Source organism: Chenopodium album, chromosome 1, assembly GCF_948465745.1.
Source record: "Chenopodium album chromosome 1, dcCheAlbu1.1, whole genome shotgun sequence".
NCBI classification, from domain to species: Eukaryota; Viridiplantae; Streptophyta; class Magnoliopsida; order Caryophyllales; family Amaranthaceae; genus Chenopodium; species Chenopodium album.
The window spans coordinates 64623318-64634324 of NC_137834.1; the positions used below are offsets into that span (position 1 = coordinate 64623318).

The following is an 11007-nucleotide window of genomic DNA, read 5'->3' on the forward strand; positions in this document are numbered from 1 at the left end:
TTTTATTTCTTGTCAAAGTGAGTCATAACTTCTGCAAATCATGGACAAACACATACAAAGAGGGGCAAAGCCGAAATGCAAGATATATACACAAAATAGGTTAGAAAAAGGGGAAATGAATGCAAAACCGGGTTAAAATCACCATAATAAGTTGTTAAATAAACCACTTATAAAATCCCCCCAAGCTAGCCAATTGCTTGTCCTCAACCAATTCACATCACCCATAAACAACCTAAAAGATTAATTTGCTCAAAGAAAATCACATGCATAGATAAAAGAATCCTTAAGCAATAAAACTCGTGCATGAGGTATATGTCTAAGATTAACCACGGTCAAGACTAGAAAAGGCCTAGACAACCTTCCCGAAAATACTCAACTTAGGCCTATGCAACAAATCTTACCGTGTCCCTATCACAAAGTTCAAATCCCCCCTAATGGTAGTGTTCATGACTCCTTGAAGAAGCCGGAAAAACATATATATAGCGGGTTCACTCGACATCTCAATGAAAAAGTACCCTCTTCATAAGCTTGTGAACCAACTCCCTCCATCGACGATGGCTTCAACAACTCTTTCTAACAATACAAAAAATATGAGGATCTCGTCGCAAAGTTAAGACATTAAAGAGAACTAGAAGAGCTTGTATTTGATTCCCAGCTAAAATGTAACTCATCAAGAACAACCCTAAGTAGGGTTCTAACTTCAATCTCTAAATACAAACTATAACCATACTCTTAAGCAAAAATACACCCCCAAGCTTGTTTATTTGCTAGGGAGGTGGCTATTTGTCATATCTTTTCTTTTACTTTTTTTTCTTTCCATCATTTTTTTTGGTAGAAAGCTTCATATACAAAACCAACTACTTCCTCCGTTTCTTTTTAGCTGATACGTTTCTTTAGTCACGTTTACCAATGAACTTATTCAATCATTAATATCTTTAATTATCGATAAGCAAAAATTTTGAAAAGTTGATATTTTAAAAGTATACAACGTTACGAATCTAACTAGATCCCACATGACTATATTTTTCATTACTTATAAAGCACAAAATACGGTCAAAGGGAGGTGGATGAATAGTGCTAAAGTCAAGATGTGTCAACTAAAAAGAAACGGAGGTAGTATTATTTACAATGAACAAGGAGAATACATTTGATAAAACTAAATCGAATGCCTTAACTTGCACTATGCATATACACCTTATGAAACAACCTTCATTAGTAACAATAGTAGTTTTAGCCTTGATCTTAGGAGTTGAAACTCAAGTTCTTGATCTAGGTACTAAGTCAAGGAGGATCTTTTCCACTCATTCAAAATGTTGATGGCTTGAAAATATAAAACCTCACTTTTTGGGACAAATGTGCGATCAAATACTACTACCTTTCGGGCCGGGTTCAAATTCCTTTGAGACAGGCGACACCATCTTACAACAAACCTAGACTTTCAGGCTCGTACATTTGGTAATGTTATTCTCACACTATCCTAAATTAGCCAATTCTATGTTCAACCAAGGGCATCTAAACCATGCTAGAAATTTTAGTACAAAAAAAAAGCAAGTATCTACCACATACAATCGAATATTATCATTGCAAACCAATCAAAGGAAAATAAGTTCTCGTTTTTCAAAGCTCTTTTTTATATTTTTTTTTTAAAAAAAAGGGAATGGGGGATAAGAAAACTAATTACAAAATTTTGATATTAGAGAATAAAAAGATTTGAACAAGGAAATAAATTTGGATACTAAGGAAGAAACAATGTAATACCCCAAATTTTTGAGGATATTTAGTCAACGATTTTTTTAGTATAAACTTTTAAGTTTATAATTTATATTAAAATATATATTACTATCTTATTTTTGGATTAAAAAAAAAAAAAACTGATTTTGGATAACATACAGAGATTGGTTTGAAAATTGATAAAAAGGAATTTTGAAAGTTTGTTTACTAAGATAATGTAACAAACTCAAGATAAGTTGACCCTTATCTTGTGAAATTTCTAGAGTCAAAGCTAAACAACTAAAATTATATAAACCCCCCTTAACCTCAAATATCAATACCGTACTTTCACTCCCAAAGAACAGTCATCATCTCTTTCAATCTTTTCTCAGGTAAACTATCTCTAAAAACCCCAACCTTGCCTTTTACTAGAAAATCATAGCTCAACACCATAATATACCCTTGTTATACAACCAAAAGCTTTTCATCCTTAACCTTTATAAATATTCAAACCAAATCACTGTAGCTTATGAATAGTAACTTGTGGTGTTATTACATAGACACCCTTGTTTTTTATGGAATTCCGAAAATGCCCTTTATTTGCCTATTGTAATGTGTGTGACATCTGTAATTGAGAGTGGCCCCTACTTCTCACCGACTTTCCTATTTCTCTATTCATCTGAGAAGGAAAAAGGGTCAAAGAAATAAGGATAGAGAAACTTAGAGAGAGAAAAGATGTCTTCCTTTCACGCCTAGATCGGCGATGGGCCTTCGATTCTTCTCATCGTTTCCATTGCTCTGGTTTCGGCGCCGCAGTTGTTAAGGTTACCGTTGAGTCTTGGGATGTGAAAGATGTTTTTCGATCGTCACATTTATCAAGTTCGATCTCGTTTTTCTCTCTCCATTTAGTTTCAAATTTTTGGGGTTTTAATGTTTGATTGTCGTGGGTTTTTGCATATATGTTCCTATTGTTTTTGAATTCTTTACGTTGAATCTTTGTGGGTGTGAAAGGTGTTGAAGGTTACCATTGAGTCTTGGGATGTGAAAGATGAGCTTAAAACCATCGATCATCCCTTAGACGATGGTTATGGGCTTCAATTCTTCTCAGCGTTTCCGGTTTCGGTGCTGCGGTTGCTAAGGTTAAGTGAATAAACTCAGGTATATTGGATGTTAGACATTTTTTTTTAAAAAAAAAAATTCTAAATTTTTTTCTATTGTTGTTGATGTTTGTTTGTGTTTTGTGGAATTGATGGAATATTTTACTCATAGTATTTTTCGATATCTAGGTTTATTTTCAATCATGGTGTCTGATTAAACCATCAATGCTTCGATTCTAATGCTTTCAAGGATATCGACAAGAAAAAATGGGTAATTAATTCTCTTATCTCTTCAATTTGATTTTGTTTTGGGAAATTTTTTGATTGCATGAATATTGTTTGATTTTGGTCTGAAAAGGGAGTTTTTGATTGTTTAGGCGAATAGGTTGGCGAAATTGAAGCAGTGTAACCTTGATGGTCGTATATTATTATTAATTTATATTTAGCAAGGAGAGGGCTTCTGTCTTCTTCAAATCTCAATTTCCCAATCAATAAGTACAATCTATGCTATATTTGGTACTCTGGTAAGATTTCTAGATCCATGAAGTATCAAACAAATAGAGGAAAAAAAAATCCAATTCTTAATTTTGTATGATGTAGTCATTGAGCTTACAGTCTCTTTTTCTGGCAGCACTTGCTAAATTGTTGCTTCTTTGTGTTTCTTCTGCACATCCTATATGTCTTGTTCTTGAGTAGGCTTGGGATAAAGGCATCATTGGCATTATAATTGTCCTTGTTCTTGAGTATCTATTGTCATAACTTGTAAATTGTAATGTATACTAAATCTGATATGGTACTATATTAATAGGGTGGTACTAAATGCAGATTAATTTTACCTAAATGCAGGATAAATTAAATTTAATTAAACTTTAGACTTCCTAAGTTACCCCTAATTTAGTAAATCATAATCACTCATAAATCTTACGAAAAAAAAACTCATAAATCTTACTTGAAAAAAAAAAAAAAAACTCATAAATCTATAATTATTTCAATATCTAATAATTTGTATATCTCTACAGATCTTTACCTTTCATCCTATTTGAATCAATTCATGATACAACTCACTATACCAATTTATCAATATAATCGTGAAATTAAAAAGACAAAACATAATATTCAGTATGTTGCTTCGACGACCGGTACACATAAATACATAATCGATGGCCGACAGGAACTACCGGACGTAAGAGACAATACATGGCCAAAGGTACCGGCTCTTGTGGCTGGTAGTCGACTTGAGCTGCCAAAATTGAGTGCCGGTAGTTAAATCAACTTACCGGTTAGAGAAGCCGAGACCCTCTTTTATTTTATTTTTTTAATTTTATTTTTTCAGCATCTACTAATAAAACAATGTCTACATCAAAACAGAAAGAGTAAGAAATGAATATAGAGATTTACTACATAAAACATAAAATTTAGACCTTAATCTACAATATTGAAGGACAATGGAGAAGAAGCTTATTGGTTTAATTTAATGGACTCCTCAAGTCTTGGTTTGAGGAAGATATGACGTACTGTAGGAGGGAATGGATTATTGGGGGTGTAGTTTGATTATTTAAAGGACAATTTGGTCATTTGAGTTTTTAAATATTATTTCTTTATCCTTCATTTAGGTTAATTTGTACTGCATTTAGTACTTGTGTATTAATATAGCATATATAGTATTCAATGACAATCTATATGTTATGATGTATTTATAAATGTATATACATAGTTATTAGCATTTTGATTAATTCTTGGGTGCAAGTTTTGGATAACGTCTTGTTGATTATTATGTTTGATTGAATATTATTGCTACAGTTAGGTTGTTGTAACAAGGATAATTTTCGAGGTGTTATACTGTTATACAATTGATAAAATGTAAAAAAAAAAAATAAAATCTAATACTCCTAGATTATACCTAGCTCTTACCTTTTCCTCCAAAAAAAAAAAACCTAGCTCTTACCTCTAGATTTAATTGGGGATAAATTAAAAATTTGTAGCATATTATAATATTTTTTTTTCGGCTTTTTCACCGTATGCCCCTGAATTTTTTGTTTATTCACCATATACTCCTGAACTTTTGTAAATTCATCAAATGCCCCCGAGTTTTTACAAAAATACACCATATACCCTTGATGACTAATGATTTTTAATTTTGTCAATCATTAGAGCTAATAATGAACCGAAACCATCCTAAATACATTCCCCTACCTTCGAAACTACCCACATTCTTTTTTCTCACCCACAAAACTATCCTAAATTACCTTTTCTCATCCTCAAAATCAATCATACAAATATGGTTATGGAGATTTGGAGTGGTTTTAGGGGCTGGAAAAAGAAGAGGAGTGATTTCGGGAATGAGGGGAGAGATCTAAGGTGACTTCGAGGTATAATTAACCAAATTTCATTCATCTTATTTTCATTAGGGGGTATATTTTAAATTTTGGTAATAACTTAAGGGTATATGGTGAATTTGAAAATTTTCATGGGTATATGGTGAATAAACAACAAGCTCAGGGGTATGTGGTGAAAAAACCGTTTTTTTTCCTTATCAAATATTTAAGTTGCATATTTTGAGAGATACCTCTACCAACAATGTCATATGTTGACATCAAACTAGACATCGAGTTAACAAAAGTGCTTTGTTGGAAGATGGGGAATGTTGAGTTGATGGAAGTGCCTTTCATCCTCACCCTCAGTAATGACCTTGGAAAAGGAAATGGAATTTGAAGGTACTACAAATTAATGTGCTTTCATGATGAGTGACATTTATGTCACTCTTAGGGAGTAATTTTAGAGTTATTTTCGTGTTTATTTTCCCTTTTATTCTCTTATTTTCTTTTTAATAAAGTTTCTAGTATATTTCTTAATTTTAGTATGTTTTAATTTAATTTCTTTATTTAATTAGTTTCTAGTTTATTCTCATATTTTATTTTCTTTCGATTTATTTTATTTCGTTCTTTTCTTTGTTACTTTCATAGTTTTTATTAGTTTTAAGTTTATTTTGTTATTTTATTTTATTTACTTGTATAGTTTTATATTTTTATTAGTTTAGTGTTATTTCTCTTTTTCTATTTTACTTTATTTATTCCTAGTTTATTTATTTCATTTTTATTTGTCTTGATTTCTCCTTGGTTTTGTGTTTAGGGTCCCGGGTTTCATGTCAAGTGAGTCTCGGGTTTGAGATAAGGGCATAAAAAGCTGCTGCCTCCTATCCTTCACCCCACCTCTTTCTTAACCTCCACCACACCAACCTTTCCCCTGCTCCCTCACTCAACAAACTAACCACCAGCTCAAACTCCAACCCAATTAACGGTCACAGCCACGCACCTGGCAGCAACCTACCACCAAAATCACCACAGTGCCACCACCATTTCACACCAACCCACTAGCCCCCGAAAACACCACTCACCAGCCACGCAACCACCTACGAACAGCCACCACCACCTCCAATCACCAATCACCCCCGTAACAACCACCCAACTTCCTCATCACAACCACGCACATTACCACCAGTACCCACAAACCGCAACAACAACAACCTCCTCCTATAACCAACTCCCCTGCTACCACCAACCAAACCAGCCTCAACCGCCACCACAAGCGCACCTTCCCCCGCTCAGTCTGCAGTAGCACCCCAACACACAAAACCACCTCACGCACACCACCAGGTCCCACGCACCTGACCACCGTCAACAGCCGTATCACCAATTTACAGCAACAAATCAGCCACCAATTCCAACCCCAAATCGCCCAAGTAACAACCCCAATTTAGAGTAAATCACAAATTGATCGGGTTCGGGCAAACCATTAAGGAGTTCGATCGAAGTGCAAAAAAGTGTTAAAACAGTCAGGAACTTTTGAAGTTGTCTAAATTGAATAGGTTTGGTCGAACATACCCATGGTTCGACAGAACCAACCCCGTAGTTCGGTCGAACCTACCCGGGGTTTGATCGAACCATTTTACGAGCAACAAACAAGATTTTAATGAAGATCAACCGGTCTAATAATGATGATGATGATGCAATTGGTGATGATAGCCATTGATTTGGAGCATTGATTATGATCTGATGGTGGTGATTCAATGATAATGGTTGACGATGGTGGTATGATGATCACAAATCAGAGCAGCCATAGAGATCGAAGAAAAGGAATGAAGTTTGATTGTTTTGTGGGGGGTTTGGGTTTTTATTGTTTTCTTTTCTTTTTCTTTTTATTTCCCTTTTCCTTTTTCCTTTCTCTTTTCTTATTTCTTTTTAATTCCTTTTCTTTCTTTATTTATTTCCTTCTTTTATTTTTCTATTTTTCCTAGCTTAGTATAAATACCCATTTTTAGGGAAGGAAAAACAATTACCATTTATTCTATTCTCTAATTAGTTTTTAGGAGAGATTCTCTCTCTAGGTTTAGGTTAGGATTAGGGTAGTTTAGAGAGAGAAAGTAAGGGTTTCACCATTGTTGAGCTTGGATATTGAAGAAGAAGATTGATCATCTTGTTTGTAGATTTTCACATTTAATCAATGAGAATCTCTAACTCTCTCTCCTCTATTTTATTTGATTTCTTTTGATTATTATTTTAGTTGTTGGTATTGCTTGTTAATCATGTTTATTCTTGATTGTTTGTTAATTAATCTTGTTATTAGCATGATTAGTGAGTAATTTCCCCATTAAGGGGATGGTTGTGGTGTAGTTGGATCTTGAGCATGTTATAGGGTTTAGAATATTTATTTGTGATTAAAGTCTTTATATGTTTGATATTCTATAATCTTCTTGCAAGTGCACATTGTTGGTTTATTAAAGGTGAATCTTTGCTAACAAGGAACATAATTTGACTTAGTTAAGGTTCATTATTATCGATTGTTATTTAATAGTACCTCCTAGTATATGGTTCTTATGTGGAAACATAGAGGCTATGTTAAGAGAAGCCAATTTACCCCGAAAGGCAGCTAGATTGGATCCTTTATTTCGATATTCGAGCATGTTTAGTTCATAATTAATTCAATTTCTATGCCTTTGTTTATGTTCAAGTGAATGTTATACCTAAACCATTTCCCTTAATGTTTTATTTCTTCTTTTAGCATCTTTAGAATTTAGTTTATTTATCTCTTATTCCGGACTGGCTTAACTGTCCATAACATTTGGTGGTGTTTATTCGTTCCTTGTGGTTTGACCCCTATGCTTGTCTTATACTAGTATTAGGTTTGTTTAGGTTGTATAAATTGTATTTGATCTAGGGATAGACAATTGACGACGCGTTTATTCCCTTGTCAAATTGTCTTTCATGGTTTTTATTAGTTTTAAGTTTATTTTGTTATTTTATTTTATTTACTTGTGTAGTTTTATATTTTTATTAGTTTAATGTTATTTCTCTTTTTCTATTTTACTTTATTTATTCCTAATTTATTTATTTCATTTTTATTTGTCTTGATTTCTCCTCGGTTTTGTGTTTAGGGTCCCGGGTTTCATGTCAAGTGAGTCTCGGGTTTGAGATAAGGGCATAAAAAGCTGCTGCCTCCTATCCTTCACCCCACCTCTTTCTTAACCTCCACCACACCAACCTTTCCCCTGCTCCCTCACTCAACCAACCAATCACCAGCTCAAACTCCAACCCAATTAACGGTCACAGCCACGCACCTGGCAGCAACCTACCACCAAAATCACCACAGTGCCACCACCATTTCACACAAACCCATTAGTCCCCGAAAACACCACTCACCAGCCACGCAACCACCTGCGAACAGCCACCACCACCTCCAATCACCAATCACCCCCGTAACAACCATCTAACTTCCTCATCACAACCACGCACATCACCACCAGCACCCACAAACCGCAACAACAGCAACCTCCTCCTATAACCAACTCCCTTGCTGCCACCAACCAAATCAGCCTCAACCGCCACCACAACCGCACCTTCCCCCGCTTAGTCTATAGCAGCACCCCAACACACAAAACCACCTCACGCACACCACCAGCTCCCACGCACCTGACCACCGTCAACCGCCGTATCACCAATTTAAAGCAACAAATCAGCCACCAATTGCAACCCCAAATCGCCTAAGCACAGTCCCAATTGAGAGTAAATCACAAATTGATCGGGTTCGGGTAAACCATTGAGGTGATCGATCGAAGTGCAAAAAAGTGTTAAAACAGTCAGGAACTTTTGGAATTGTCTAAATTGAATAGGTGTGGTCGAACATACCCATGGTTCGACTGAACCAACCCCGTAGTTCGGTCGAACCTACCCGGGTTTGATCGAACCATTTCACGAGCATCATAAGGGATTTTAATGAAGATTAACCGGTCTAATAATGATGATGATGATGCAATTGGTGATGATAGCCATTGATTTGGAGCATTGATTATGATCGGATGGTGGTGATTCAATGATAATGGTTGACGATGGTGGTATGATGATCACATATCAGAGCAGCCATATAGATCGAAGAAATTGAATGGAGTCTGATTGTTTTGCGGGGGATTTGGGTTTTTATTATTTTCTTTTCTTTTTATTTTTATTTCCTTTTTCCTTTCTCTTTTCTTATTTCTTTTTAATTCCTTTTCTTTCTTTATTTATTTCCTTCTTTTATTTTTCTAGTTTTCCCAGCTTAGTATAAATACCCATATTTAGGGAAGGAAAAACAATTACCATTTATTCTATTCTCTAATTAGTTTTTAGGAGAGCTTCTCTCTCTAGGTTTAGGTTAGGATTAGGGTAGTTTAGAGAGAGAAAGTAAGGGTTTCACCATTGTTGAGCTTGGATATTGAAGAAGAATATTGATCATCTTGTTTGTAGATTTTCACATTCAATCAATGAGAATCTCTAACTCTCTCTCCTCTATTTTATTTGCTTTCTTTTGATTATTATTTTAGTTGTTGGTATTGCTTGTTAATCATGTTTATTCTTGATTATTTGTTAATTAATCTTGTTATTAGCATGATTAGTGAGTAATTTCCCCATTAAGAGGATGGTTGTGGTGTAGTTGGATCTTGAGCATGTTCTAGGGTTTAGAATTGATTTATTTGTGATTAAAGTCTTTATATGTTTGATATTCTTTAATCTTCTTGCAAGTGCACATTGTTGGTTGATTAAAGGTGAATCTTTGCTAACAAGGAACAGAAGTTGACTTAGTTAAGGTTCATTACAATCGATTGTTATTTATTCTTTAATCATGTTTATTCCGTGCCCATTTGTGTACTGAATTTTGCCAGTTCTCAGATGGGTACAATGATAGTTGCAACAAAATGTATGCAATAACAATTATAATGCAGTCTATTCCCTAGTTAGACTCTCTATTTGCAGTAAAAAATAAGTTTGTGGTGAATTGATCATCTTTCCTTCTAGATCAAGGATGAATCTGTGTCATTGAGACAAGTCATTGCGGGTTTTAATATTCTAGAAGGAAACATGCTTGGTAGCTTATGTTTTTCTTTAGTCAATTGTAGTGGCATTGATTTTAAGAAGCTAAGCAATTTTAGAGCAATAGAGATGTCAGATATCTCATCTCTTTTATGCCTTTTCTCTTCAAATTAACCTTTAAATAAGAACAGGGCTGTGGTTAATAGGGTTGGAAGCGACTTTTTAAGGCAATGTTTGCTTATGTGTATAGTTCATGACTTGTAAACTGTCTTCTACTCACTTTTTTTCAACCTCTTTCAAATTATTATTTTGTTATGTACTTCTGTTTATATCGTTTTGGGACCAAGCTGACCCCAATTCATTTTGGGACCAAGGCTTTGTTGTATGTATGTATGTATATATATTTTAGGTATGTTTTTCAACACATTTTGGGCACTTTCATAGAAGAAGTTGTATATTTTTTGTGATTCTAAAAGATTTAGCGTGATCATTTTACCTTTAATTGTTCTGTTTGAGGTATCTTTGTGTGCATGTGACATGAATGTTCATTGGAAGTGCCAATCTGTTACTGCAAGAGTGTTTAGATGAATTTTGTGTTGCATTTCATGAATATATTGTGATTTATTTTAGCTCCATTATTCTGTATAGCTGTGTAATATCTTTGTGGTTTATTGTTGTCTGCTAATTTTACCGCATTGTATCTGTTACAGTGAAATTACCGGTTTATTTATTCCAGAAACTCTCTTGACTTTCCAAATCTATTTTGCGCCTTCTAGAAGCAGCTATCATCCTGGTATGCAGAACTACCAATTGTAAATTATAATACTCCATACTTTAGTCATGTTTTAATTTTTGGGGTC

At 34.3% G+C, this 11007-nt stretch overlaps 1 long non-coding RNA gene across 1 annotated transcript; it reads left to right on the forward strand.

The window, feature by feature from the left end:
• The first annotated feature begins 2370 nt into the window (after positions 1 to 2370).
• Positions 2371 to 3272, forward strand: LOC145595645 (uncharacterized). The gene is made up of 3 exons (XR_014102991.1): positions 2371 to 2868; positions 2997 to 3078; positions 3185 to 3272. It is a non-coding gene; the product is annotated as an uncharacterized LOC145595645 (long non-coding RNA).
• Positions 3273 to 11007: the final 7735 nt, after the last annotated feature.